Source organism: Sturnus vulgaris, chromosome 4, assembly GCF_052056855.1.
Source record: "Sturnus vulgaris isolate bStuVul1 chromosome 4, bStuVul1.hap1, whole genome shotgun sequence".
NCBI classification, from domain to species: Eukaryota; Metazoa; Chordata; class Aves; order Passeriformes; family Sturnidae; genus Sturnus; species Sturnus vulgaris.
In genome coordinates, this window is record NC_142246.1 from 67,537,575 (window position 1) to 67,551,578 (window position 14,004).

The 14,004-nt window shown below is 36.8% G+C and overlaps 2 long non-coding RNA genes across 12 annotated transcripts in view; one reads left to right on the forward strand and one right to left on the reverse strand.

The window, feature by feature from the left end:
- Positions 1-14,004, forward strand: part of LOC148224068 (uncharacterized) — a 131,647-nt gene that overhangs the window by 116,676 nt on the left and 967 nt on the right. For all 11 annotated transcript variants that reach the window (XR_015803411.1, XR_015803410.1, XR_015803414.1 and 8 more), the window contains one exon: positions 13,827-13,972. This is a non-coding gene — a long non-coding RNA (uncharacterized LOC148224068). The remainder of the gene's footprint in view (positions 1-13,826; positions 13,973-14,004) is intronic.
- The window catches only part of LOC148224069 (uncharacterized), a 33,259-nt gene continuing 21,866 nt past the window's right edge, over positions 2,612-14,004 (reverse strand). Inside the window, exon 5 of the long non-coding RNA XR_015803418.1 lies at positions 2,612-3,808. This is a non-coding gene — a long non-coding RNA (uncharacterized LOC148224069). The remainder of the gene's footprint in view (positions 3,809-14,004) is intronic.

Sequence of the window (14,004 nt, forward strand, 5' to 3'; positions counted from 1 at the left end):
TTCATAACTTAGCAGAATTGGCAGGGAGAACATTGTGTGATCCATCCCAGTTAACTCTACATAATATGAAAAGTTAACTCTACATAATATGAAATTCCATTAGAGAAAGATGCAGCCTAAAGAGAGGACACCTAAATCACACTCAGAGTCTCCAAGACAAGACTCATTTATGACATTCTGGCTTAGCAAAAGCTCTTTTGAACACCCATGAAAAGGCTAGAGTTTTTTGTAGGATTTTGTTGAGTCAAAGGAAGAGATTTAAAGTTTTAGAGATAGGAGACAAAAGTTGGGAGGTTTTGTTAAGAGCTTTCTGAGAGAAAGTTTGACACTGTAACTGGATTTTTTATTTTCTTTTATTTTATTTGAAGCTTCTGAAGGAGTAAGTGCTTATCTTGAGGGGTTCATGTACACACTCCTAGAAATCTCTCACATGTAATTATTTTTTCCTAGTGCTATATATTTGTAGAAATACATTAACTTTCCCTATTCTCTTTGCACTGCAACTTGGACTGGCTTAGTAAAAAAAATCCCTCCTGCTGGGTTTTAACACTTGAAAAACTTTATTTCTCCAAACAACCATCACCTGATAATTCCTTAGAAAATTTATAAATGTAGACTTACAAACTACACTGAGGAACAGAAGCTCTACAGAGTCCCTAATCCTCCATTTCTAACAATTTAAGTGATCTTCTATTCATTCACTACAATACTCTAACTGGGCAAGAATGCAGGGAGTTTGTGGTTGTAGTGTTTGCCTTAAAAACACCTCTTGAGGTTTGCCACTGACTGAACTACTGGTGCTACACCTGCTGCACAACAGTGGCAGCTTCAGATGACCCAATATTAATATTATTAATATTATTAATATTATTAATATTATTGCAGCCCTATTAAAGAAGAAGTCTAGGTTAATTTCACAGCAAATCCTACATTGTAGTTATATAGGGTATATACCATGCAGGCATCCCATTTCTGTCTGCTTTTCTCTAGGAAAATAGACTAGACATGCACAAGAACACTCTTCCTTCAAAACATCCACACATCAACATGCATGGGCATCTTTACATGCATAGGTACACACCACCCACATGCTTTTCATTTTTAAAAGCTGTTATATGAGAAGTGCAATGGTGTTTTTTCCAAAAGGCAGTAAAACCAAATTCTTTTTTTCCCTTTTACCTGTTGGCTGTGTGATCTGTTAGCTTATTCTGCAGATGCTCATGGATTCCTAAAAACATTATTAGTGGAATTAATGAGACTGGGACACAGGATAACACTCTTATTGCTCAGTTTTGATTGCTGTGGGGGTCTCTTTGCTACTATATAAAAATATTTCTTATTCTTCACTTTTTATAGAAACTAAATCTTGACTTGAATTCAATAACTTGCCATAAAATTTCCTGTCAAAAAGATATTTATTAATGCTGATCTCTCATCAATTGCTGGACCTGAGCACCAAGCCTGTAAACAGAAGCAAAGTTCAGCTAATCTGGATGGCTTTTAACCTGGATATATATTTCATCACCTTCTGGGCATTAAATCATCTTTCAAGTAAAAGATGTTTTTTCCTGGTAAGGCACAAGGCTTTAATTAGAACATTAGGATTGTTACTCTGCACTTTCCCTGGGCTGGAAAGTATTTTAACAAATTAACTCAGGCTACTTAGTGACAATAATACTTTTTTCCCCACTGCCTTCCTATTGTTTCTGTTCTTTCAAAATCTGTTTTAATCATTTGTCATGTGTAGTTTCTGTTGATTCCTCAAAGCCAGCACCATTTTGATTACTGAAACAGGCCATTTTCTCTTTATGGCTCTCTGACAAATCAGAGCTGAATACACATTCCCACCATTAGTTTTTTGCTCTTTGGAAAGTAATAACACTTAAAAAAAACTTAACTGCACATTTAACATTATTAAAAGTAAACATAAACAAAATAAATTATGGCAAATTACAAAAGACAGATGCCTTTCAAGCTTGCTTTTTTACCACTGCTGCAAGTAACCTACAGAGCCCCATCCAGCCTGGCCTTGAACACTTCCAAGGGTGGGAAGGAAGCAGACTAAGTCACCTTGATAGATTTTTTTTTTTTCCTTCATACCATCAAAAAACCACACCCAGGAAACCCCTCCCTTTCATCTTTAGGAGTATTTACCTGCAACACACAAAAATAAATTATGGGGGGAAAAAAAAACACAAGAAAGAAAGGCAGGTGATTTCTATAGATAAAAACCAGCCAAAATTTGGTAGCCTGGCACAAAGGATAGATAAGGAAATTGCAGGAGATGTAGCCTATGGACTTTACATCACCACTTCCTTGCAAAACACTAATCACTATAAATTTCTGTGGATCCAGTTGTGGGGGATGTCCTTATTAATTTCCTAATTTATCTTCATGGCATGGATTATAACCACAAGATAAAAGATAGTGGCACTAATACATTTGGAAGTGATAAAAGGATAAGATCATAAATGCCACTTTTGAAGATATTGTCTGTGGAATCAATTCCATCTTTTCATATAGGGAAACTTTTGTCTTTGGTCCAATACACACAGAAAAGTTTTATTCTTTTATTTATGATATTCAAATTCAAGGCAAATACTGTGTTTTTTATATTTTAACCTCACACATCCAAGCCATCTTAAACAAGAACCAAATCACATTTTTTAACCATTCCAGAAATATATTAATAGAAATGAAATAGAAATGAAACATTCACAAAATTCTTAACAGAAATGAAAATGCCATGGAGAACCCTAGAAGCTCAGAATTGGAAACAGCTTTTTTAATGCTTATAAACACAACTACAGACCAGATTATCGTAGTCTTAACTTGCAAAAAGTGTTTTGTATATTCTATTGAACCTTTCCAGCTTTTAATATTATTTCAATATGCCTACACAAGCCTAGTGATGCTTTCACCTAATTCATTTGCCTCTCTACTTAGATGCAAGAAGAAATAATAATGGTATTTTAAGAATCATCCCAATTTTAAGGATTTACAATATTATCTTTCAGTACCTGGTCAATGAAAGATCCATCAAGCCATTATTTTTGAGATGACCAAAATTGCACAATATAGTGCAGTTGTTAAAAAAACACCAGCACAAAGTAGGACACTCTAAGGGGAAAGGAAAGAAATGAAACTATCATATTTGAAAAGAAACCTTAAGCTAAATATTACTGTTCTATTCTTGTTATTGGTGTATTTAATAAAAGAATACCCTGGGAAATAGAACAGCAGGTTATACAGACTATGTAAAGACATTGTCAGGGAAAAGGATGAAGAAGACATTCTCTTGAAATACCATCAGTCAAAACAAATTGTTTACCTCAAGGAAAAATGAAAATGTTAAAAACTCCAATCCTTCTTGAACAATGGTGTTAAATATGTATGTTTCCTATTTTCAGCTGTATTTGCTCAAAGTCAAAAGAGATTGCAGACACTTATATTTATAGTCAAATGTCCTGTGTAACACAAAATGCTGTTGTATTCCGTATCTGTGCCCAAAATTGCTACTGTCCCTCTAAGACCCAGCAGCTGGAAATGGAACAGGGGTGGTGTTGATCCATTCTGAGGTCCTGGTGGCTCAGGTTGAAGCTCTCCTGCTCTTTCTCTTTCATTCTGTTCTCTCAGGGAAAGCTGAGGCACCACAAGGCAGAAGCTCTCTTTTGTTTTCTTTGGTTTTTTTCCTGGGGGTGTCCCTTCAGGCAGGTCTCCAGAAGCTGCATTTAGAAATTTAAAACTGCTTCAAGACAAATTCTGCAAATATCTTTCTACATGGAACAGCATCACTCCACAGTGCTGCCTGTAACAAAGAAAAAGAATTTTAAAATTCTGAGATTAGGAGAAATGGCTGTATTTGACAGCAGCTTAATCTCTAACTATGAGAGACTTTAAATTATTTATAATTATTTTTAGAAAGAATCTTCATAATGTTCAAGTCAGGGAGGGCTACGTTGTACTGCTCAGAGAGGAACAGATCCACAGCTCCCCTGGGGAAGCAGGGAATGGCACAGCTCCTCTCCAGGCATCCAAATGGGTGCCAGAAATAAGCAAATGATGCATCCAATTCCTGCCCAGCATGCCTGGCATTCTGTCTCATGGCTCACAGAGCTCATCTCTGATGTCCTTGGAGCAGCAGGATGCTAGCATAAGGCAGGGATGAGGGAAGTATCTGCACCTTCCCTTGCAGCTTTTCTTCCCGGGCAAGAAAGAATGACTCTCGTTGTCCTTCCAGACCTTTATACCATGGAATATCCCTGCTTCAGCCCTTATTCATTGCTCACCACAAGGTCAGCTGCTGCTGGTGTGTGGGACTCAGCAAGCACTGACTTTGCAGTGACTCCTGCTTCAGCATTGCAGTCAAGCCCATGGGATGAGCTCAGTAAGCTGAACGTTCCCTTCTGTTTTCACTAGACATGGCCCTAATTTTGCTGTTTGTGGAGAAAATGCTTTTAAGATCCAGCCCCAGAAAGTCTGTTAGGGATTGTCACCTCTATAAGCAGCTCCCCAAGAACAACAGGGTGTGGGGGGAGACACTGGAACTTCTCACCAGGAGAACGCCTGCGAGGAGATTCCCTGCCTCATAGGAATGAAAATAAACCTTAAAGAAACTGCTGGTGTGAAACTACCCGGAGTTCATTTCAATTAAGAAGCTGAACCCTGGAGATAATAAAACCAGTTTGAAACCCTTTTTCAGAACGCCATCAAAGGGGAAAAATGCAGAATGAGTCAGGAAAGAACCCCTGCCTCTATTTTGTTGGGCACTGTTAAACGAAGTAGGCTAAGATGCCTGCAGGTCCAAAGATAATACAAATAATTTATTTTTGTAAACAAAATATTTCACATCAGCTTCAGTTTTTACATTTACAGGCAATGGAATTGTATATACTTTTTTACATTTCATAATGGTATTTTGTTTTTAATTGAAAACTCTACCAGTCTTTCAGAAAAGTCAAAGGGGAGCAGTCTAATATTTTAATGAAGTTTCTCTTCAGATTTCCGCATTTCCACAAAAGATTTCACTTTAAATGAATCAGTATTTTCTAACTTTTCCAAGGACACGTTAGCCACACAATTCCCAGGAAAAGGAGCAGAGCATTGGCAAACTCATGTTGAGTGAAAGTATTGCATCATTACCATATGAGAATGCCCTTAGATCTCAGCAACAACACATTCATTTGCAATTCTTATTTTAAATTATTACTTTATACCCTGCATAGAGTATATTAATCCAAGTTTAGGTTATATTTTAGGTTATATTTTTTCTTTCTCTGCCTGAGCTACACATTGCAGTAGAATAAAAAACAAAAGGCCTTTAGGTGAAAGGCAGAATTCAGTGTTGTTAAGATCTGGAATGTTGTCTCCCTCAACTATTGCACTAGAAAAAAAAAAACTTCAAAGTATCTTAAATCTAGAAGCCCAAAGTCTGTTTTATATCCAAGTACATTTAAACTGAAAATCACTTAAAATACTAATTAGGAGCATGTGCTAAGCCCATTTTATGACATATTATCCCCTTGTAATTAAAACTTATCCTATAACAAGTCAGCACTCCAGTCGCAATGTCTTTGTGTGATTTATTTGTTTACTCACTGTTTTTCATGTTTCTCACAGACTCAAGCACTTTAGTCCTCTCATCTCAAAGTCTTAGAGCAGGGATGCTTTCATCTTTCTTATATAATCATTCAGGAATTAAAGAGAAATTTCACCTGATCTTTTTTATCGATTTCTCTCCTTTGCTTTATAATAAAATCTTTCAAATTTTCTATTTATCCTTTACCTGGGGAAACAAGAATGAGCTAATCATTGCCTCCCTCCCAAAGCCTAACACCCACCTGTGCCCTGAGATAAGAAACCTTCAGCAGAATCTGAGTCCCAGTTCACTGATGGATCTCTGCCTGCCTAATTAAACTGTGGGCAGCAAACTCCAGGCTGTAACTCTGCTCCTCAAAACCATTTTGCCTCGCAGCTCGTGCTACCAGGACAAGCTTTTTTCATATGGTACATGCCAGTTTTTGTTTTGATAGTTGACTCTTAATTGAACCATAATGCCATTGAAGACAGAGTTTGGGAGGACTGAAATGATATATCCATAACGAGTCCTTATGCCTTTAGAAGTGTCTGATTGTTCAAGGGGCCTGATGCTATTTGGTTTTCCAATAAAAATGAGCTGCTATAAAATGTCATGGCATGAAGACACAATAACTATTTATGCAGATTTATAAAAGTAAAATAAATTTAGCAGGTGGTGTTATGATGAACCCTATTGGAGTAGTCATAACTTCTTTAAAGTATTTGAGTTTATATCCTTGCAGATCTCACGAATTTAGAAATGCTTCAGTGATTTCAAACAACTGACTATAATGACAGGCAATTTGTAGTTAGTAAGAGCTTTTTATGGTTACTGCAATTAGTAAGTGAGACCAAGCAGAAGTCTTGAATAATAGCTCAACACCTAGACATAAAAAACTATACAATTAAGGAATATATATAATATTCCTAGACAAAGGGGAGATGGCAAAATAAGCTGAACTAACCATCAAAAGCCATTAAAATCTTGAGTTTAACAATACAGAAAGGATCCTAGCCCTCATACCACAATGAAGCAGTATAGTATTACACTCACAGCCCCATCCTACCACAAGCATGGAAAACCAGGCCAAAATCCCTACACACAGATAGAAGATGAGGAAGAGGACAAACCTTCCTCTCCTCTACTGCACAAAAGATCCCCATGTTTTTCTTAATTCATCTGTTTTCACTGTTAATAAGAAATTTTGCATATGACCATATCCTTTTTTTGGTTTAATAAGATGCAAGTATGCTAATTGTGAGTGTGCAGTCACTTCCTAATTTTTTTGTGTTCATACCCTTATTTTCAGTTTGATGGCATCTTTCATTATTGCATTATTCCTATAGGTATTGTACAGTAACTATAGTTTTAAAGAAGCACTTAACACATGTATTGTGAAGCCATGGTACCTTTCTGCATCTCAGATTAGATCTCTCCAGCCTATCCCTCTCCATACTGCAAACCTGTTTCTTTATATAGCCACAGAAGTGAAACTCCAGTTTTTCCAGCTAAACATTATGGAAATATTCTATAATCAGCAACCATTGTAGAAAACCTTAGTTACACTATGTTACTTTTTAAATTAATTGAACGACATGCATAAAAGGGGAAAGGCTTTGGCTTTAAAGATGATTTCTACTTCAAAAAATTTCAGTGAAAAATTGGTTGAAAATCTGAAATTGGCATCAATCAGAGTAGCTGTCATCTAAGTACTCCAATTTTGCATTCCTTCATATTTAAATAAAGTAGCATCTAAAATTATTCTGCATTTCAGTTTTGCAGGTTTCAGGTCACAAAGTCATCCCGCAAAATAAGCAAGACGATAACCAATGGGGTATTGCTATGGTTTTAATCTCCCTGAAACTGCACTTTCGAAATTAGAGATATTTATCACTCCATTTAACCAGCTCCAAAGATATGGAAAACTGTTTAGTCAGTATTTCCAGAATTCAATCACACGACCACGACGTTTTCTCTCCGAGCATTAACAGCCCGCTCCCCAGCTCTGTCACCCAACGCGATTGACAGAACCACAAATCTTCTCCTGGGGACTCCGAGTCACATCAAATTAGTCACACAGCCGTGTTAGCAACGTGTAACCTGCAAAGATGTAATGTCTTTCTGATTTTATACTTCCCGTGCTGCTATTCAGTCGCTGCCGTGCACATGCAGATAGAATGTCTTTTTGATTTTAAACTACTCCTGCCACCGCTCGTGCGAGGTTTGGTGATTTGTTTTATGCTGGGGCAAAGAATTCTCATGACATCTGAAGCTGGAGGTATTAAAACGTATCTAGCAGAAACTAATTTACACAAATATTGTGCTATTTATAATACACCAACTTTATTACACACAGAATTCTCTTTGGCTTCAATCTACAAGATCAGACCTCAAAGGCAGGATTCTTTCAATATATATTCCAGACAGACTATTATAACCAGATTATATGAGAGTCTTATTCAAACCCGGCCTTGCAGAGCTATTTGGAGCTCTCTGTTGAGCTGATAATTTGACTTACAGTTCTGGTGGCTTTGCTCCCAAACAAATTCATAAACCAACAAAAGGAAGCATAAAAACCATACCGTGATCCATTTGCCCCACCAGCCGTTCTGAGACACGCAGTTAAAGCACAGTGTCAGTCTCAATGGCATTGTAGCTTACTGGGGAATAAGTCTTCCTGTCTCTGCTGCATGGCCAGGCTTGGATTTGGGCATAAAGATACCCACCTAAGGCCTGAGATAAACATTTTTCAGCTTAGTTTCAGAATAAAAGGAAGGAGTCTTCCTGAGGTTTCCCATTACTTAGAGCGAATAGTCTCAGTTTCAAGTACACAGGCAGTCACCATTAAACAGAAGAAAATGGTAGAATAGGCTATGGCTGAAAAATGCTAATTTAGATTATTGCTTATTGTGATTGTTATGTGCACAAGTATCTTCAATTAATTCACAGATATGCCTGTCATTCTTAGAGCACTGCTTTCATTATTTCAGAAAATGTTTTTACAACACAGAACAACAAAAGTTCTTATTTATTCTTTTCGAATACAAGTCTTACCTTTTTTACAGTGCTCTGTTTTAAGGATCCCATGACTGCTGTACAGTGTCCTATAAACAGAGAGCATTCAGTTCCTCAGTGATGCCATGCACCATCCTGGAGGTCTGGGATCTACCCTTCATAGAATTTCCTACACATCAACCTGTGTGGCCTCAGTGATTACGGGGGATTTTTTCTGCAAACTCAAACTGATTTTATAGGACAATTATAACAATTTTTGCTCAAGCTTTTCTCCCTCAGTAGTTTGTACCCATATCACAATCCTGCACTCTGGAACACAGCACCAGAAAATGACATTACCTTCACGTTTTAATGACTGAATTTGAGCTCTGGATTCTCACATATCCCTTTCCTCTGCAAAGTGCAGCATTCCTTAATATGTCACTGCTCCTACTGTCTGGAGAACCAGCACATCACATGGAAAAAACAAGCTTATCTTGCAGGCTTTTCCACACTGTGGACTCTCACTTCTATGTATAGCATTTCTCATGGAAATGTAAGGAATTGCTCATCTTTAAGATCTATAACTTGCTGTTGACTTTGGCTGAAGATGACAGAGCAATGAAAAAATATAAAAGAGGTTTTCATTGGTTAACACAAGCTGCTTTTATTTTTGAAATATGGGTCTGGTACCAAGTTCTGTGAATAAGGAATATGAAGCTTACTGAAATACAAACAACATTCTTTGACTTCTTTTTAATAGTAAAGAACTTTAAATTTGACCCACACTTTTTTTTTTTCCACTTGAGGTATAAAGATCCAGAAGACTTGGTTATTTTTTTCTCAACTGGCCATTGACCTGCACTTACTGCAGTGAGACTTCTAAACTTTCCTTTATGCCACCTGTTAGGTATTGGATTTTAAAAGAACTTTACTTACAGCATTGATTTATTTTTCATTGAGGTATTCTCAGTCCTCCAAGTAGTGTGCTAAATCTTGATGTCAGTTCTTGGACTCTTAATGCCTCTAAGCTCTCAAGACAATCATAGCTGTACTTTGAGGCTTTACCAAATCCCCACAAGTTCAAAGCAGAATATATTGCTGCCAATTCAAATTATTTATCTTCTCCTATAATTCATACTACAAATTGCTACGTGTCAATATAAACGATTACTGTTATTTGTTCACAAAAATGGGTGCCTCCAAAGTTAATTTGTATTTGTACACAAATATGATTTCTATTTGTGTGTGGACTTTGTGATAATGCTCTTGATACTCTGCCTTTAAATTATGTATTAACTGTTTAGACAAGTAGTCTCAGTTTTTCTTTATTGCCAGAGAGGGGAGATCAGGGATGAAAAGAATGAATTTGTCAATAACTACTATTTATATTGGCTTAAATGAAAGTGCATTTTATCATTTATGCTTCCATATGGCATTGTGGATCTGCATAATAATGTATGATAGCTGTGATAAAAAGGACACTCTGTCATCTTAAAGAAATGAAGCCAATTGCTGAGACAGATGCAAACAACTTCAGCAGCATTGAAAACAAACTTCTACTGCTTTCTTCTTTTATATACATCAATTTAACAGGCAAATTCCCAAATTAAGTTAAAGCAAGGCTGGAAAACTTGATTGTTTTTTTAATTCATGATACTTTATATTCAAATAGGACTTCAAAATCCTTTTAAATGTCTGCAAAACAAAAATGTATACTCACAGGATAAGAGAATGATTGACTTTTTCCTCTTTTTTTGAAGCTGCATTATTTATGGAAGCAGCCTAGTCCAAATATTTTGCATCATATTTCTTAGTCTGTGCAATATTTAGTTTATGTCATTGTTTTCTCCCCTAAACCAGTGAAGATAGACTGGACTTTCACAGCTGACCCAAACAGGGGTCACTGCTTCCCAAATTTCTAGTTACTAATTTACAATGTTGCATTTGTCCACTCTATACATAACTAAAAAATTCCAAAATTTAAAAAAAAAGGAAAAAAAAATCCTGGGCAACTCCCCATGCTGGAACTACCTTCCCTGGCTGGCCCCAAATCCCTGTGCACACATTTACAGCTGGCCTTTCAACACTGCCATGGGCTTCTTATCTTCTCCTGTGCATTCATTCGGATTTTATTCAGTTCTTACTCTTTTAAATACAGCTAAAAACACAACAGGGCATTTTTGACATGCCACATAGACATTAGACATGGTGATAATTATTCTCCTGGAGTAGCAAGTTTTTTTACCATTATTGCTGTCCTATGTCTAAAAGCTTGTCAGTGCCTGCAGGTAGAGACCTGTCTTGTATTTGAGTCACACATTATTTACACGAGTTATTATTGGTAATTATAAATGCAGTCTTCCCATTTCTTCTGTTCATCTTCCCATACATCCAGCACTCTGTGATTACATTAATTGCCCTTGTCAGTCCCTTTGGCTGTGTCAGCCTCTCCTTAAACCCTTGCTGTGACTTTGAATAAATTTTTTCCTTATCCCATCTTATTGTCACAACAATAATAACCCTTTTAGTGGCAAGGTTTAGGAGAATGAAAATGCACTAAAGAAGAAAATGAGACTAATAATTTGAGAACTAATGCTATGTTGATCCTCAAGAGCTGCTTTGTCTCTTAGTAACTTAACAGGAATTAAGACAACAGAGAAAATCACTGGGAGCATAATAATATCAATGTCAATGAAAGGTTTGTATAATCCCTCAGAAAAAAAATGTTACCAAGACAAGGCAACGCTTTTTTTTTTTCCCTCAATGATTCAGTGGTTTCTTTTGCATATTATGGTTGCACACTGCATAGAGTGAAAGAAACCCTAAATTTTATTTCAAAAACAGAATTTTCAAACACCTAGTCAAGAAAGAGAAGTTACAGAAGAAAGAAATCCATGTTAAAAAAAAAGGTCTAATCAGTATTTGGCTGTGTTTAAATAAACATGAAAAAAGGAGAGAACATTCTAGAGAGAAAAAACACCAAAACCAAAATTTTAAAGGAAAAAAGAAAATATTATGTTTTGAATTTTTATTATATTACTTTACACGGATTAAGGAAAAGACCCATATTCTTGCTATTTTGTTAACCTGTAGCCTTAATTTCTGCAATGGATTGTACAACACAAAGAACAAGAACATTTCAAAATAACAATGAAATTCTGTATGCATTGTATGTCATGGCACAAGACAGAAATATGACATGACATACTACATTAACCTGCCAAGATACCATAACTATTACTGTGTGTTTTCAAATTCTGATTTAAAAACCATGAAGAGTTAACAATTCAAATCCTAACCAGACAAAAAATTACTTTTATATCAGCGATATCGCTGGGGATATGCTTATAATTGAAATGCTTGGGTTTTGAACACTTTGACATTATTACTCAATGAAATGAGCATGAGAAATTGTTCATCAAAAGCAGAGAGAAAAGAAAAAGGGATTAGCATTTTAAACCAGTCCCAAGAGCTTGTCTTAGAATGGAGGTAATTTCATAGCCAGCTAGAATTTAACTCCTTGTAATTTCCAAATGGCAGCTCTCTGATTGCTCACGGAGGAAGAATATTATTTTTGTATATTGTATTGTAATTACTTAAAATTTATTAATGCTATTAATATTAAATATTATTTAGTCTCATTAACTTTAAATGGAAAGGCCTCTACTCTGATAAAGCTAAAAACTTTTCTTTTGATATATTATTTATGCAAGAAAGTGATTCTGACAAGGTTTTATACAATCATGTTGCCATGCTAGTAGTTTCTTCTGTTCTTGCTGTCTTTCTAGATTCTTTTCCTCCCTTCCTAGCTTCTTTCTTTATCTTTATTTCCTTTCTTATGGCCTGATTTTCTCTCCCTTATCTCTTCTCCATATTTTTATAATTACAAGTAAATTCCTATAAAACTTAAGAAGCCTTCAGATAGATCATTACTAATATAATTACAGTATGGAGAGCATAGTGATGTTTGAATGTAAATTAGAGAGAGTTTTTACAGTTCATTAGAAAGACTCGGGGATTGAATTCAGTTTAATCAAAGCTTGAGTGCTCCCAATATACACAGCACATACCCAGTGGAAAAAAAAAAAAAAAAAAAAAAAGCCTTAATACAGACTCAGAGATTAAAGATGAATGTCGTGCTTTGCATCCATTCACAGGAGCCCATCCAGGGTGCACCACAGATCCTCATACCTAACAGCTGAATTAAAAATAACTGCATGCAATTCAGTAATTTCCAAATTAATAGATATTATTCCATTTTTCTTCCTCCTTTCTGTGGTTGTTTCTGCCACAGAGAAACAGGTACTGGAGCAGAGGCTTGTCCCCCATCCTGCTGTTTGCCAGGCTCCTGCCTGATGGCAGCAAAGAAAAAGGAAAATCCTGCAGCATTCCCCAGTTTGTCTGGCCTAAGGTCACTTCAGATGCCTTTGGCAGGAACACCTCTGTGGAAATTCCCTAGGATCTCCCCCTGGCTGCTACTTTCCCACCTAGATTTGGTTTGCAATATCTAAAAACGTTCAAGGCACTAATCCAACTGATAAGACTTTGTTTAGTGCTAAAAGTTAATGCAATTTTCATGCCATGTTAAACTACTTGCTCTATAGATTTCACACAGTACTTTTCTCAAATTATCTGCAGATGCTGAAGAAAAGAGGCAAGTAGAGGCAGAGAAGAGGCCACAGAAGCTGCAGCAGCTCAGCATGCAGGGGCTCACTGGCACACATCCCCTGGCTGCTTTGGGATGGGGACTGGGGGGAATGGGCTGCTGCTGCAAAGAGCTTTTTTTAAAGAGATTACACTGGAGTGTTTATGATGCACGTGTGTGAGTGCACACACCAGCTTTACAAAAATCTATTGTGGAACTCACAGTTCAGTGTGGAAAGGCACAATCTGCAGGAGAGATGGTTGATGTTTAAAGAAGGCATTGGGAACTGGAAGAGTGAGGAGGATGCTGCCCAAGTGCATTTGTGAGCCACAAATGGCCTGTGGCTGGTGCTTCCTATGGGCTGCCAGCTGCATTACCCTGGCTTTAATCAGTTTATCATCTGCACAAAGTCGATGATAAACTCAGGCTTGGGTTTTTCACTGCTTGGAAAGGCCTGGCATGGCTTTGTGCTAAGTTTTTGCTGCCTTAAAAATAGGATTTGGTAACGGAAAATTTGACACCACCTTTAATTATAGGGGAGCAAACAAAGCGCTTGGAGAAATGTAAATGCATCCTAATGGTTACTTCTTCTTCTCTCTGTTAAAGAGTCAGCTGACAAAATGGCACACGTGGGCAATGCCTGTGTCTTAAGCAGCAAGATCTGCAATCAGGTTTTGGAAATGTGCCTCATTTGCCTCTCTCGTGGGACTTTACACGTGAAGCCTTGCAAAATGAGTCAAGGGAAAAATGGGGTAAGTGTGAATGAAAAAGGAACTGCAGAGAA